Source organism: Entelurus aequoreus, linkage group LG18 (assembly GCF_033978785.1).
Source record: "Entelurus aequoreus isolate RoL-2023_Sb linkage group LG18, RoL_Eaeq_v1.1, whole genome shotgun sequence".
NCBI classification, from domain to species: Eukaryota; Metazoa; Chordata; class Actinopteri; order Syngnathiformes; family Syngnathidae; genus Entelurus; species Entelurus aequoreus.
In genome coordinates this window covers 21512437-21526183 of record NC_084748.1, presented here as the reverse complement: position 1 = coordinate 21526183, position 13747 = coordinate 21512437, and the positions used below count along the sequence as shown (strand labels likewise).

At 39.5% G+C, this 13747-nt stretch overlaps 1 protein-coding gene across 4 annotated transcripts in view; it reads right to left on the bottom strand.

Annotated features, from left to right (window-relative positions):
* Positions 1–13747, bottom strand: part of LOC133633931 (uncharacterized) — an 88816-nt gene that overhangs the window by 73165 nt on the left and 1904 nt on the right. The window lies entirely within an intron of this gene.

Sequence of the window (13747 nt, the reverse complement as noted above, 5' to 3'; positions counted from 1 at the left end):
CATTCTATGGTTTAAAACAGTCCAGGCGTAACTGGAACATGTTACTGCATGATCACCTTACAGAGAATGGTTTTGTACAAAATGATGCTGATCATTGTGTATACAGCAGAGAATCTGAGAATAAGAATGTGATTCTGTTAGTATGAGTGGATGACCTAATCATAGCGGCGAGTAGCAACACCTTACTCAGTGATGTAAAGGAAATGTTGAAGAGAAGGTTTAAGATGAAAGATATGGGTCCACTTAAACACTTCCTGGGTATTGATTTCAGACAGACTGAAGGAGAGATCAAAATGACTCAAAAGAAACACATACAGAAGATGTTAGCAACATTTGGAATGTCAGAATGCAAGCAGAGATCAACCCCATGCGAGCAAAAGTTAAACTTTGACAATGAGGGTGAAGTTATTGATTCAACTGGATATAGAGAAATAGTAGGTAGTTTGATCTACATTATGATATGTACTAGACCTGACATGAGCTGGGTTGTTAGTAAACTATCACAACACCTAGCAGAACCAAAGCAGCAGCATTGGGCTACAGCAAAGCACCTGAGGTACTTACAGGGCACTATAGATCAAGAACTATACTTCCAGAAATGTGAGAAAAGCCTTCAGCTTGAGGGATATAGTGATGCTGATTGGGCAGCTGATAAAAATGATAGGAGGAGCACAACTGGATACTGTTTTAGCTTGACTGAGAATGGTCCAGTTATATCCTAGAAGAGCAGGAAACAGCCAATGGTGGCACTCTCCACCTGTGAACCTGAGTATATGGCACTAGCAGCCACTACTCAAGAGAGTATGTACCTTGTGCAACTACTTAAGGAATAGATAGTAGTCACCAGCATCTACTAGTCAAGATATGAGGACAACCAGGGGGCAATAGCTTTATCTAAGAACCCAGTATGCAGACAGAGGAGCAAACACGTAGATATAAAGTACCACTTTATACAGTCTGCACACACATAAGGGAACATTTCTATAGAATACTGCCCTACTGCAAACATGGTAGCTGATGTTTTTACCAAGCCAGTGACAAAGGCTAAATTTGAGAAGTTTAAGGTGTATTTGTTTGGAGAGTGATGTGAACTGGAAGATTTAAATGTGTTTGAAGTGTTAACGCTGCCAGTATGCCAAAATGTTTTATTTTGGAGTTATGTATTTTTGGGGGTTTTTTGTTTACCATTATAGAGAGCTATAAACAAGTTTTTGAGTGGGAGTGTTAAACACATTTAATAATATAAATAGCAAAGCCATGTTGAATATCTTACGCAGTGACGTCATGTGCCTGCGTGCACTGAAATGGTATTGTGAGCATGCGCAGAATAAACGGTAAAGTAAGTTCCTGGACCAAAGAAATAATGGTGGTTTGTTTATTTCCTCCCGTGAATATAAAGTGCTAGCTAACCACATTGGCGACTGTTATAACGTTAGACTGCTGCAGAAATGAGTAACGCCATGTTGAGGGACACAGCCCTGAGGAGAGGGTGGTGACATGGTACAACCATTTCTGAAAGCTGCTGGGCACAACATCAGACGGAAGGGAGGAAGAAATACCATAATTTCTCCATTACCTCAACATCAAAGATGGTCCCTTCACGTTTGCGGAGTTTGCTAAGGCTAAAATCACACAGAGAGGGTAAGTTTGCTCGGCCGGACGGCATACCTCCAGAGGTTGTAAAGAAGTGTGGTCTCAACAACATCTTGCTTGAGTTTTGCAAGCTTGCCCTGCTACGCCACAAGCTACCCAACATGTGGTCTCTCTCCAACATCATCTCAGTACCCAAATCTGGAGACCTCTTGAAACCAAACAACTGCCGAGGCATCAGCCTGACTTGTATCACAGCAGGGTCCAGAACCGCATAATACTAAACCTGATTCGACATGCGATGGATCCTAACCTGAGGGAAAATCAAAACGGCTTTTGAGAGGAGAGGACCACACTAGCCCAAATCCTGGCCCTGATGAGACTAATTGAGGAGGTGAAGAACAACCTGTCGGCTGTATTGTGCTTTATCGACTTTAAAAAGGCTTTTGACTCAATACACAGAGGCACCATGATGAGGATTCTGAAGGCCTATGGTGTCTCTCCCAACTTGCTCTGAGCAATAGAGACCATGTATGCAGGTACATGGGCCAAGGTGGTGGCCCCAGATGGCGGAAGTGAGGAATTTGACATTCTGGCTGGGGTAATGCAGGGAAAAACCTTAACCCCTTCCTCCTTATTATAGTCCTGGACTACGCGCTCAGAAAGGCCTAACACCAAGGAGGTCAAGAAGACACCTTGCCGTACTCTTGATTGACCTCAACTACGTGGACCACATCTGCCTGCTTTCCAACCATATGGAACAAGCACAAGAGCTCTAGAGCAGAGTGGAGTCAGAGTGTGCCAAGGTTGGCCTTAGATTGAATGCCAAGAAAACTGAGGTGGTCCCCTATAACATCCAAGCGGAACATTCAACTCTCACAACAACAAAAGGCACTGCTCTGAGGGAAGTCAATGTCTTCAGGTACCTGGGCTCATGGGTTAACTTGACAGAACAAGACCTAAAATTGAGGAAAGCAGATGCATGTAGGAACCTGAATGGCATGTCCAGTGTATGGAGCTTCAACTTCCTTCGAAAAAACCAAACTCAGCTTCTTCATGCGACGGTACATTATGTCCTCCTTTAAGGCAGTGAATGCTGGACCCTAAAGCGAACCAAATGTAATGCTTTTTATGCTGGTATTAATTAACCTGACTCTCGCCAGAACCTTGTAGTTCGCTGAGCTCCACACAAGGATCTGGGACTTCTCAATAGGAGATGTATTTCAGAAGGCGGGGCCTTGTAAAAAAATCATTGTATGTGATTGGATAAACCCCTTGTCCGTTATCTTGAATGACGTGCAACTTCAAACACTCACATCGACAACCCATGACGCTGATGAGAGCGACGCTGGGATATCCAAATCCGGTCGGAAGAAGAGCCAAAACATCCTTGCCACCAATAAATGCCTTCAAAACCGTTCTCTGTTCATCTTTTAAATAATTAATATTCGATAGATTTGACTAAACAGTTGCAATAGCAGAATCAATGTCAGCACACGACGCAGCGAGGGCTGCGTGCCGCCATTGTTGTTTGAATCAAACAGTCGCTTCGGCGCTACGTCACATCTATGAAATCCCGCCCAGCGATCCTGATTGGTTCATTATTTGTTGCTATCTTGAAGGAGTTAGCAATGCCTTCGAGCCCAGACCCTTGTGTGGAGCTCAGCAAATTACAAGGGTCTGGCGAGAGTCAGGTTAATGTCACTTAAAATAATGTAATGCCGTGTCCTACTGCAGATAGTTATAGTCAAAAGCTTACAACTATCTCCAGTGTTTCCCGTAAACTGCCAAGATACCTGTGGCGATGGGGGCGTGGCTATGGGCGTGGTCACCATGACATCATCGAGTAATTTGCATAATTTACTACAATGATATGATTTTCTCTAAAAAGGCTCAAAAAATGTATACTTACTAATTAATAATAACAGTTTTGTTTTAAACGTCCATCCGTCCATCCTTCCATTTTACAATATAATTACAACACTTTATGTACATATTTATATACAGATTTGAACAATAAGTTATTCACTGAAATATATTTATTAATTGTGGTTCTTACAAAAAATATATCTTATAAAATATAAAAGCTGAAATGTCTCTTAAAGCTCTGCCCCTTTAATTAGTGCATACTAAATAATTTAACTTTAGCCTACTACTACAACCATATTATTTACCAGCAACATAAAGTGAAACAGAGGCAGAGGTGTCCTGCCACAGTCAGTAACAAATAAACAGAAAACAGTAGTGGTGGTAGATAGACACAGAGCTTCATCAAACATCTGATCCGTATATTAACATTGTTGCCCTAGGGTAAACTGGGTAACACATGGCACACTGACAAAGCTTAACCTATTGTTACTATAACTATAACAAGGTTAATGTAGGTTGCTTCTCTTTCTTCCCCTCCATTTTTCTGCATTCTTTCGTATCTCAAGTTATCATTACGTACAGGTATATGTATTGTTGCATTTGAACAACTGTATTGTTGATAATAAAGGTAAAGTATTGGTATTTTTCCATTATCAATAGCGCTATTTCTATTGGTATTTGTATTGCTCCATTTGTAGTGTAATAATGCTCATTGTCATTTCTGTTCTGTTTTTTATTTTCGCTAACTGCTTATTTGCTATTACTTTTACCGTCATATTTGTACATGTCGTATTTGCTGATGTTGCTCTATTGTTGTTGTTGTGTTTGCTGTTGTTGTCTCTCTGTCTAATCCCTCTCTTGTCCCCACAATTTCCCCCTCTGTCTTTTTTTTCTCTCTTTCTATCCCCTCCTGCTCTGGCCCGGCTGCACCAAATGATAATATAAATACATTTAATAAAGTCAAATACAAATAAGGCAACAAGAGAAGTATCCTACATTTCTCTTTTGTAAAGTAAATCTGAACAGCCGATATGGGCATCTACATCAACTATATGACTTGCCTGAGAAGCTGGACAAAAAATAAATTAAAAAAATAAAACATTTACAATTTTTTTTTTTTTTTAAATAAAAAAAAGCCGAAAAATCTATTTGTGGCGGACTGTATAGACAACATTGTAAGCATTGGACAATTACAAAAATTAAATAGTTAAAAAGTTTACATTAAATGTTACTGTCTAGTGACGGAATAAGATTTGGCTTACAAGACATTTTCATTTGAGAATGAATTTGTATTTATTTATTTTCTGTAGTGAAAGGGTCTCTGCAGGTTTCAACAAGTCAAATTTAAAACTTATTACTTTTTAAGACCATAATGAATATAATTAAAGACCATTTCCCATTCACACAGACATAAAAGTACAAAAGGCAAAAGGAAAATACAAGGACTGGAATAAATTGTAGGTATACACTGCTCTCTTTCAAATTGAAAAACAAAATGGTTAAACTAACCAACATTTTTCAGATTTGCCATAGAACTGTTTTCTTGCAAAAGGTGTATTATACTTCATATCAAGTGTTTTCATTTAACAACAATCAGAACGTCAGCAATGGTAGAGGAAAGCAAAACAATATATTGTCTGCGAAAGGGACTGTTAACATCTCTGCTAAAGCTGAATGGTTAACTTTTGCAGTGTTTTGTCAGAATTAAGCGAACAGATAAAAACATCTACAGTACTACTACTGTATCTGCACAAAGTTGTGAAAAACTGAGTGCAGACAGAGTGATTGTCTAAAAAGAAAGAAAGGCGATTATGGCTTGCAAACCTCAAACAGAATTTGGATGTAAATAGTGTGGGTAAAACTCATTTTGTATCTGGTATGCACGAATACATGTTTACCTGTTTTTGGTGACTTTTTTGAAAACATATTGCTAATAAACAAGGACCAGTTTTTATTTAATCATGACAAGATGACATTAGCAAATCTTTCTTGCTGTGTTCCCCACACTATAAACTGAGTGTAAACACTAAACAGACAACTTTATTTTCATGTCATTTGTCGAATAAACTTGGAGAAAAGATGGGCATGAGAAGCTGACCTGAAAGTATTAGCATAAATAATAGAAACATAGTTATGTTTTTTTAAATAGTTTTACTGCTGTGAGTACACTACCACCACAGAGAAATTGGTCTGTGCTTACTTTCACTGCAATGTTTACAAACGCTTCCCTCCTTGATGGCTCCACATCTGGGTCCTGTATTCATTTTCTTACTTTTGTTCACAGGATGTACAAAAATTATTAAAGGGGATCTCAACTTTTTTTTTATTTTGCCTATCATTCACAGTCTTTAAGTAAGACAAGAACACATGATTTTTTATGCATTCTAAGTCATAAATAAACATCATCCCAATTACTTTAATTCTAACAATGGATCCAATGGGAGCGCCTCTATTCCACCTACAAAGCCCTCTAAAAAAGAATTAGTTGATCATAATAATATACACAGAGGTAGCGGGGGTGTATATTGTAGCGTCCAGGTGTTGTGCCAAATAATGCACCCCCGGCGTAGAATGTACCCCCTGACGGGAGTGTTATATCAACTAAAGCCCACACTTAAAGTTTCCACGTGCAAGATTGAATCTATTTAAAAAAGTTATTTAATAAGAAGCCAAAAGTGCAAAAACAATAATGTTCGTGTTGGAGGAGTTGTGAATGAATGAAATATGAAATCCGTGCTGCAGTCTGCAGGTATACCTAATGTTGTGGCCCAGCAGCGACTGCAGCACGGATTTCATATTTCATTCATTCACAACTCCTCCAACACGAACATTATTGTTTTTGCACTATTGGCTTCTTATTAAATAACTTTTTCAAATAGATTAAATCTTGCAAGTGGAAACTTTAAGTGTGGGCTTTAGTTGATATAACACTCCCGTTAGGGGGTGCATTATCCGGCACAACACCTGGACGCTACAATATACACCCCCGCCGCCCCACACACACACACCTTGTAGCGTCCCGGAAGAGTTACTGCTGCAAAGGGTTCTGGGTATTTGTTCTGTTGTGTTACTGTGCGGATGTTCTCCCGAAATGTGTTTGTCATTCTTGTTTGGTGTGGATTCACAGTGTGGCGCATATTTCTAACAATGTTAAAGGTTTTTATACTGGCACCCTCAGTGTAACCTGTATTGCTGAAGATCAAGTATGCGTTGCATTCACTTCAGTGTGTGTGCCACAGCCGCACACATTATGTAACTGAGCCAGCACTTTTTGGACTGGACGAAAAGAGGACATTACAATTCTCACTGAAATTTGGGAGTCTCCCAGGAGGTTTGGCAAGTATGAGAATTAGCGGTGTACCGCGGCACCGCCGCTGTATATAATCGGCGGCCAGCTCTAGTGTTAATTTAATATCGCCTCACGGGCCAAGTGAAATTACACGGCGGGCCAAATTTGACACCCATGCTTTAGATGCATTAAAAATAAGCTATGTCAATTTAACATCTTACAATAGATTGTATTTTAGACCCTGTTCGTTGTTTAAAATGAGTAAAGCAGATAGCCAGTTATTTATAAAGTGTCAGGAAAGATTAGGTCACCTACCTAGGTTCCATTCTAGAGGCTAATCTTTCCTCTGATAAAATGGCAACAAAGATAATCAAAAAGGTCAACCAACGAATGAGATTTCTCTACAGAATCCCCTCTCTGGTCAACAAAAGCACCATGAAGATTCTAGCGGGAACTCTCATTCAACCCTTTTTCGATTACACTTGCACCTCCGGTACCCTAGCACCTCCAAAACCCTCAAATCTAGACTCCAAACATCCCAGAACAAGCTAGTCAGATTACTTCTAGACCTCCACCCCAGATCACACCTCACTCCTACCCACTTCTCCAGAGTGGGCTGGCTCAGGGTGGAGGACAGAGTAAAACAATTTGCACTGAGCCTAGTCTATAAAACCTCTACACCTCCTTGATACCAAAGTACATGTCAAACTCCTTCCATAACGTAAATGACCGCCATAACCACAACACCAGGGCGAGTTCCACTAAACACGTTAAACCCAGATTCCGATCTAACAAAGGTCTTAACTCATTTTCCTTCTATGCCACATCAATATGGAATGCACTCCCAACAGGTGTAAAAGAAAGGGCATCCTATCCTCCTTCAAAACCGCACTAAAAGAACACCGCCAGTCAACTTCAACCCTAAACTAACACCCTCCCCCTTCCACATCCCGCCACCCCGGATTGTAAATAATCAAATGTAGATAATTGTTCTTATGCTTTCTGATCTCTCTCTCTATGTCCACTACTTGCTGTACATATCCTACCAAGTCAGACCTACACTGTTTTAATGTCCATTTCTCTGATGATGCAATTGTTGATGACTGAAGTGCTGATATCAACCAAACCTAACCCCCCCTCCACATCCCGGATTGTAAATAATGTAAATAATTCAATGTATATACTCTGATGATTATCTTGTGTGATGACTGTATTATGATGATAGTATATATACGTACCATGAATCGATTTAAGTGGACCCCGACTTAAACAAGTTGAAAAACTTGTTCGGGTGTTGCCATTTAGTGGTCAATTGTACGGAATATGTACTGTACTGTGCAATCTACTAAAAAAAGTTTCAATCAATCAATCAATCAAAGATGAAGGAACTCTAATTCATTGACTGTGGGAATGTCAGAAAATTAGAATTGTGGTCTAGTGAGATTTGTTTTGTTTGTCCATCCAAGACCACCGTAGGTCACGTGAGGTGCCTGCATCATGAGGGCTGCTCATTTTAAACCAAGTTAGCTCATGTGTGCTAAAATGTAGACGACTGAAATAAAAGAGTCGTGTATGAAACAAGTTTGGCTTCCTCATCAACATGGCATGATGTCACAGTTAGAGGGGAACTGCACTTTTTATGGAATTTTTCATATCATTCAAAATCATTATAAAAGACATGATGACGGATGTATGTTTTTTTTTTTAAATGCATTCTAACTTGTAAATAAACGTAAATAAAAATATGCTTCCAATTGAGCCAATGGGAGGTTTTTGTAATCCGCCCATAGAACCCAATAAATAACCATCCAAAAACTGCCAACAATACTCCACTTACATTTTGTGACTTGAATATCAAGCAAGTATTAGTGATTTTCTTATGAGCGCTAACGCAGACAAACTATTTATAGCGACGCCGCGATCACAAGCTTGTGTGGATATGTTAACCTCATCAACAGACAGTGAACGTTTATTTTAGGTCATAATTCAGGCCTCTCACCCTGATAGTAGAAGGATGAGAACTTGTTCCGACAAGTTGGTACACTTTGACAACCTGGCAATGGCAGGACGACACGAAAAGATGCTTCATTTCACCGCCCTTTTTTCTCGCGAGGATTAGTCATTTCGTCTAAACGGGACTATAACGCGATTTTAACAGTCGGCATCCTAATGAGAGCAAACATTGTACAGTAAGTGCTGTTTTATCATGTTTGTTGGCTCTAGTGAAGTCTGCAGTGAGTATACGATGTTGTCGAAGGTTGTGATGCGTTTTTGAAATAATGTACCGCATAAGCTTAAAATTAGCAAAGTACCGTATTTTCCGCACTATAAAGCGCACCGGATTATAAGGCACACCTTCAATGAATGGCCTATTTTAAAACGTTGTTCATATATAAGGCGCACCGCATTATAAGGCGCATAGAATAGACGCTACAGTAGAGGCTGGGGTTACGTTATGCATCCATTAGATGGAGCTGCGCTAAAGGGAATGTCAACAAAACAGTCAGGTCAGTCAAACTTTATTAATAGATTACAAACCAGCGTTTTGACAACTCTGTTCACTCGCAAAATGAATAAACAGCTGTTTTATTATTTTCCCCGAGGTAAAGTCAGTGACGTGGTATTTCGTTTATCTTTTAACAACAGCAAGGTATAACATCTAGTGCAACATTTATATCACATAGTGGAGGGGAACTTTTCCTCGATTCAATAAACACGTAAAAAACAGTCTGATACTGTTACGGTAAATAAAACGTTAGTGCAATCACAATATAGTAACACTCAAAATAGTGCAAAGCAATAACAATAGCTAGCGCTGTTGCCTTCATTCGAATAGTGATTGTACTGACACTTCTACTTGCTGCTCTCTGTTCAACAACCCACTGTTCGAGTTTGTCCTCCAACTGTAGCCATCTCGCTTTGTTCCCTCGGAAACTCTGTTTAGTCTTCTTTACTTGGCGCAGGTCATCCTGTTGCTTCCTCCACTTTCGCACCATTGATTCGTTAATGTTAAATTATCTCGCGGCTGCTCTATTCCCGCGTTCTACTGCGTGACTGATCGCCTTGAGTTTAAACTCTGCGTCGTAAGCGTGTCTCTTAATAGGAGCCATTTTGGGGTCTTTACATAAACACACAAATGGAAATGAAACGGCACGCCTCGCGCAGTCATATATCCCAGCATGCACCGCACGCTTCTTCTACGGGGGAAAATGAAGTCGGCGGCTGCTTACCGTAGTTGCGAGACCTGTTGTGGCTCAGTATTGGTCCATATATAAGGCGCACCGGAATACAAGGCGCACTGTCAGCTTTTGAGAAAGTTGGAGGTTTTTAGGTGCGCCTTATAGTGCGGAAAATACGGTACGTATATATTACATGTTATTGTAAACTTGAACTGAAAATGATGGGCAAAATTCCCCCCAAAAAGTGCAGTTCCCCTTTAAGGACTACACAAGTTTATTTTCATTTACCCTTCGATTGATTGACTTACTATTGGCCTAGTACAAAACTGTAAGATTTGTTTTAATCCCTCTGGACATCGAATTTAATGCAATTTAAGGCCTTAATTTTCACAGAATCCATTTATTGACTTAATACTTTTTAATGCCCTGTGGAAACCTTGCTTTAAATGTATTATAATCACCTCCATTACAGCAAAGAAAGCGCATTTCTTATTATTTTAAGCATCATTATCAATGGAGGACAAGGCTAAACGAGTTACACACCGACAGAAAGCCAGGAGCCGGCGCGAGGAGCAAAGCTAATCTAGCTTTAACCAACACCAAGAAATAAGTGTTTGGTAAAGTTTAAGAAGCGTAGATGGAACCGCATAACAGTTGCAACAGAAATTAAGCAGATATTAACATATTAACAAGTGGATTAACAAGTGTTAGAGAGAGGTTGGTGTGTCAGCAATGTCGCAGTCAGTACATGACATGTAAGAAGAGGGTGGATTAAGCCAGTGTTTTTCAACCACTGTGCCGCGGCACACTAGCGTGCCGTGAGATATTGTCTGGTGTGCCGTGGGAAATTACGAAACTTCACTAATTGGTCCAAAAAATATTTTTTGCAAATGAATAATTATAATCTGAAAGTAATGTGCCGCTGCTTAGTGTCTGTGCTGTGTAGAACTCGGCAGGGTAACCACGTAATACTCCATGTCAGAAGGTGACAGCAGGTAGTTAATTGCTTTGTAAAAGTCGAAATGTGTGGGGTGAGACGAGGATGGTTTGTTGTGATCCCAATATGTAGACCACGGCGTGCAGGTAAAAAGGTATGTAACGCTTAAACCAAAAATGAACAAAAGGGAAAGGAAAAGGTATGCAAAACGAAAGTAAAACTGAACAGGCTACAAAGTAAACAGAAACAGAATGCTGGACGACAGCAAAAACTTACGGCGTCCGCAAAGTACATCCGCACATGACGTGACAATCAACAATGTCCACACAAAGAAGGGTAGCAACAACTTCAATAGCCTTGCTTGCTAACACAGAGCAGGTGCGGGGGAATAGCGCTCAAAGGAAGACATGAAACTGCTACAGGAAATCACCAACAAAACAGGAAGGTCCACCAAAATAACAGTGCAAGACAAGAACTAAAGCACAGGAAAACACCAACAAACTCAAAATAAGGCACGACGACCTGGTGGAGTATCATTTTTTTAAACTTTTCTGCTGGTGGTGTGCCTTCGTATTCTTAAATGACAAAAAATGTGCCTTGCCTCAAAAAAGGTTGAAAAACACTGGTCTAGAGCTCGGCAGAGTAACCGTGTAATACTCTTCCATACCAGTAGGTGGCAGCAGGTAGCTAATTGCTTTGTAGATGTGGGAAACAGCGGGAGGCAGTGTGCAGGTAAAAAGGTGTCTAATGCTTAAACCAAAAAGTGAGTGCCCCCTAAGAAAAGGCATTGAAGCTTAGGGAAGGCTATGCAAAACGAGACTAAAACTGAACTGGCTACAAATTAAACAAAAACAGAATGCTGGACGACAGCAAAGACTTACTGCAGAGCAAAGACAATGTACATCCGAACATGACGTGACAATCAACAATGTCCCCACAAAGGATAAAAACAACTGAAATATTCTTGATTGCTAAAACAAAGTAGAAATATCGCTCAAAGGAAGACATGAAACTGCTACAGGAAAATACCCCCAAAAAAGAAAAAGCCACCAAAATAGGAGCGCAAGACAAGAACTAAAACACTAGAACTATAGTGATGCGTGCTTGGTTATGCTTTAAAGTCATATCCAACAGTTGCGACAACGACTTTTTACTGAGTTTCGTTTTTTTTTAATGATTTCTGCTGGTGGTGTGCCTCCGCATTTTTTCAACGCAAAAAATGTGCCTTGGCTCAAAAAAGGTTGAAAAACACTGGATTAAGCTATACATTGGTGGTATCGTTATTAAGGGTAGTATCACTATATGATCAATATTAGAGTGATTAGATTGTTCTTTTCTTCAAATACTTTTTGTTAATGTTTATAATTACCTGGATACAAAAGGACTTTTGGGGCAAAAAAATTATTTAAAAGAGTAACAGATGGTAGTTTAAACTTTTGTTTAGTTATTGTGTACTATTGACCTTGCTTTGCTCAAACAACTGTATGTAATAAAAATAAAAAAAACGACCGTATTTTCCGGATTATAAGGCGCACTTAAAATGTTTGTTTTTTTCTCAAAACTCGACAGTGCGCTTTATAACCCGGTGCGCCTAACATAAGGAATAAGTTTGGTTGAGCTTATTCACCTCAAAGCTATTTTATTTGGTACATGGTGTAATGATAAGTGTGACCAGTAGATAGCAGTCAAACATAAGAGATAAGTGAAGACAGCACTATGATTGCAATATGTCTTAAGTAAACAACACCAACATTTTAAATGTTCTATTGAAAATTACACGGCGCTCAAAAATATATCAAAATGTTTTACAACGACTTTGGTAAGCAATGAAGCCGCATCGATTGAATAATTGTATGCGCGTTAAACATACGAGTATTATTATGGTGTGTATAAGGTAAGACATTATCTACCGTTTTGTATCGCAATATTATGCAAAAGCAACTTTTCTTACCTTCTGGTACCTGCTGATCTGCATTTGGGATCTGTAGAAGTCCTGAAATATTGAGCATGTCCGCGAGTCGATAAGCTTCTTCTTTTTCCTCTATCTTCTCCTTATGTGACATTAATCCTTCGCTGTTGACATTTTTAATTTAAAGTAGTGCTAAGTTCTTACTTGTATATCTGTCAGTAAACTCGCCATGAAAACGCTAAAACATACCAGTGTAGTGAGTTCACATTATTCACCAAGGAACTTTAGTTATTAGAGTTCCAAACGGACGTTTTTTCACGGGACACATTTCCTGCGTTTTTGTTTCCGGATGAGGAGATGCTGCTCCGTTATTGATTTAAGTAAAGTTGGAATGTCATTAAAACAGTTAGCTCCATCTGTTGACACTTCTTCCACTCCCGTCTTTGCACGCTACACCCGCTACAACAAAGATGACAGGGAGAAGACGCTGCCGAAGGTGAGCCACGTAAATAAGACCGCCCACAAAACGACGTATCCGGAAGCGACTGTCAGAAAGTGGCTTGAAGATGATCTGTAAAACATAATCTATGCAACACTTTCACCAAATAACCACTGTTACATGTTATGTAGACCACAAAGAAGTGTTTTACATTTAGAAAAACATAATAATATGACTCCTTTAATGTGCCCTATAATCCGGTGCGTTGGTCCAGAAAATACGGTAGTTTAAATATTGTGTTGCTATTGTTTAACTGTCAACATTTATCATTAATAAATTTAAAAATGTACAATTGATAGATGTGATCGGTATTGGACAATCTCACTCATGGATGATCGGTATCGGAACTAGCGGAATAAAACCTTGATCGGAACATCAAAAATAAGACAAGCATATTCATGTGTATTGGTATTGATACTTCTGACAACCCTATTTGGGAGACCGACATTAACGCATGCATGCTCTTCCCAACAAG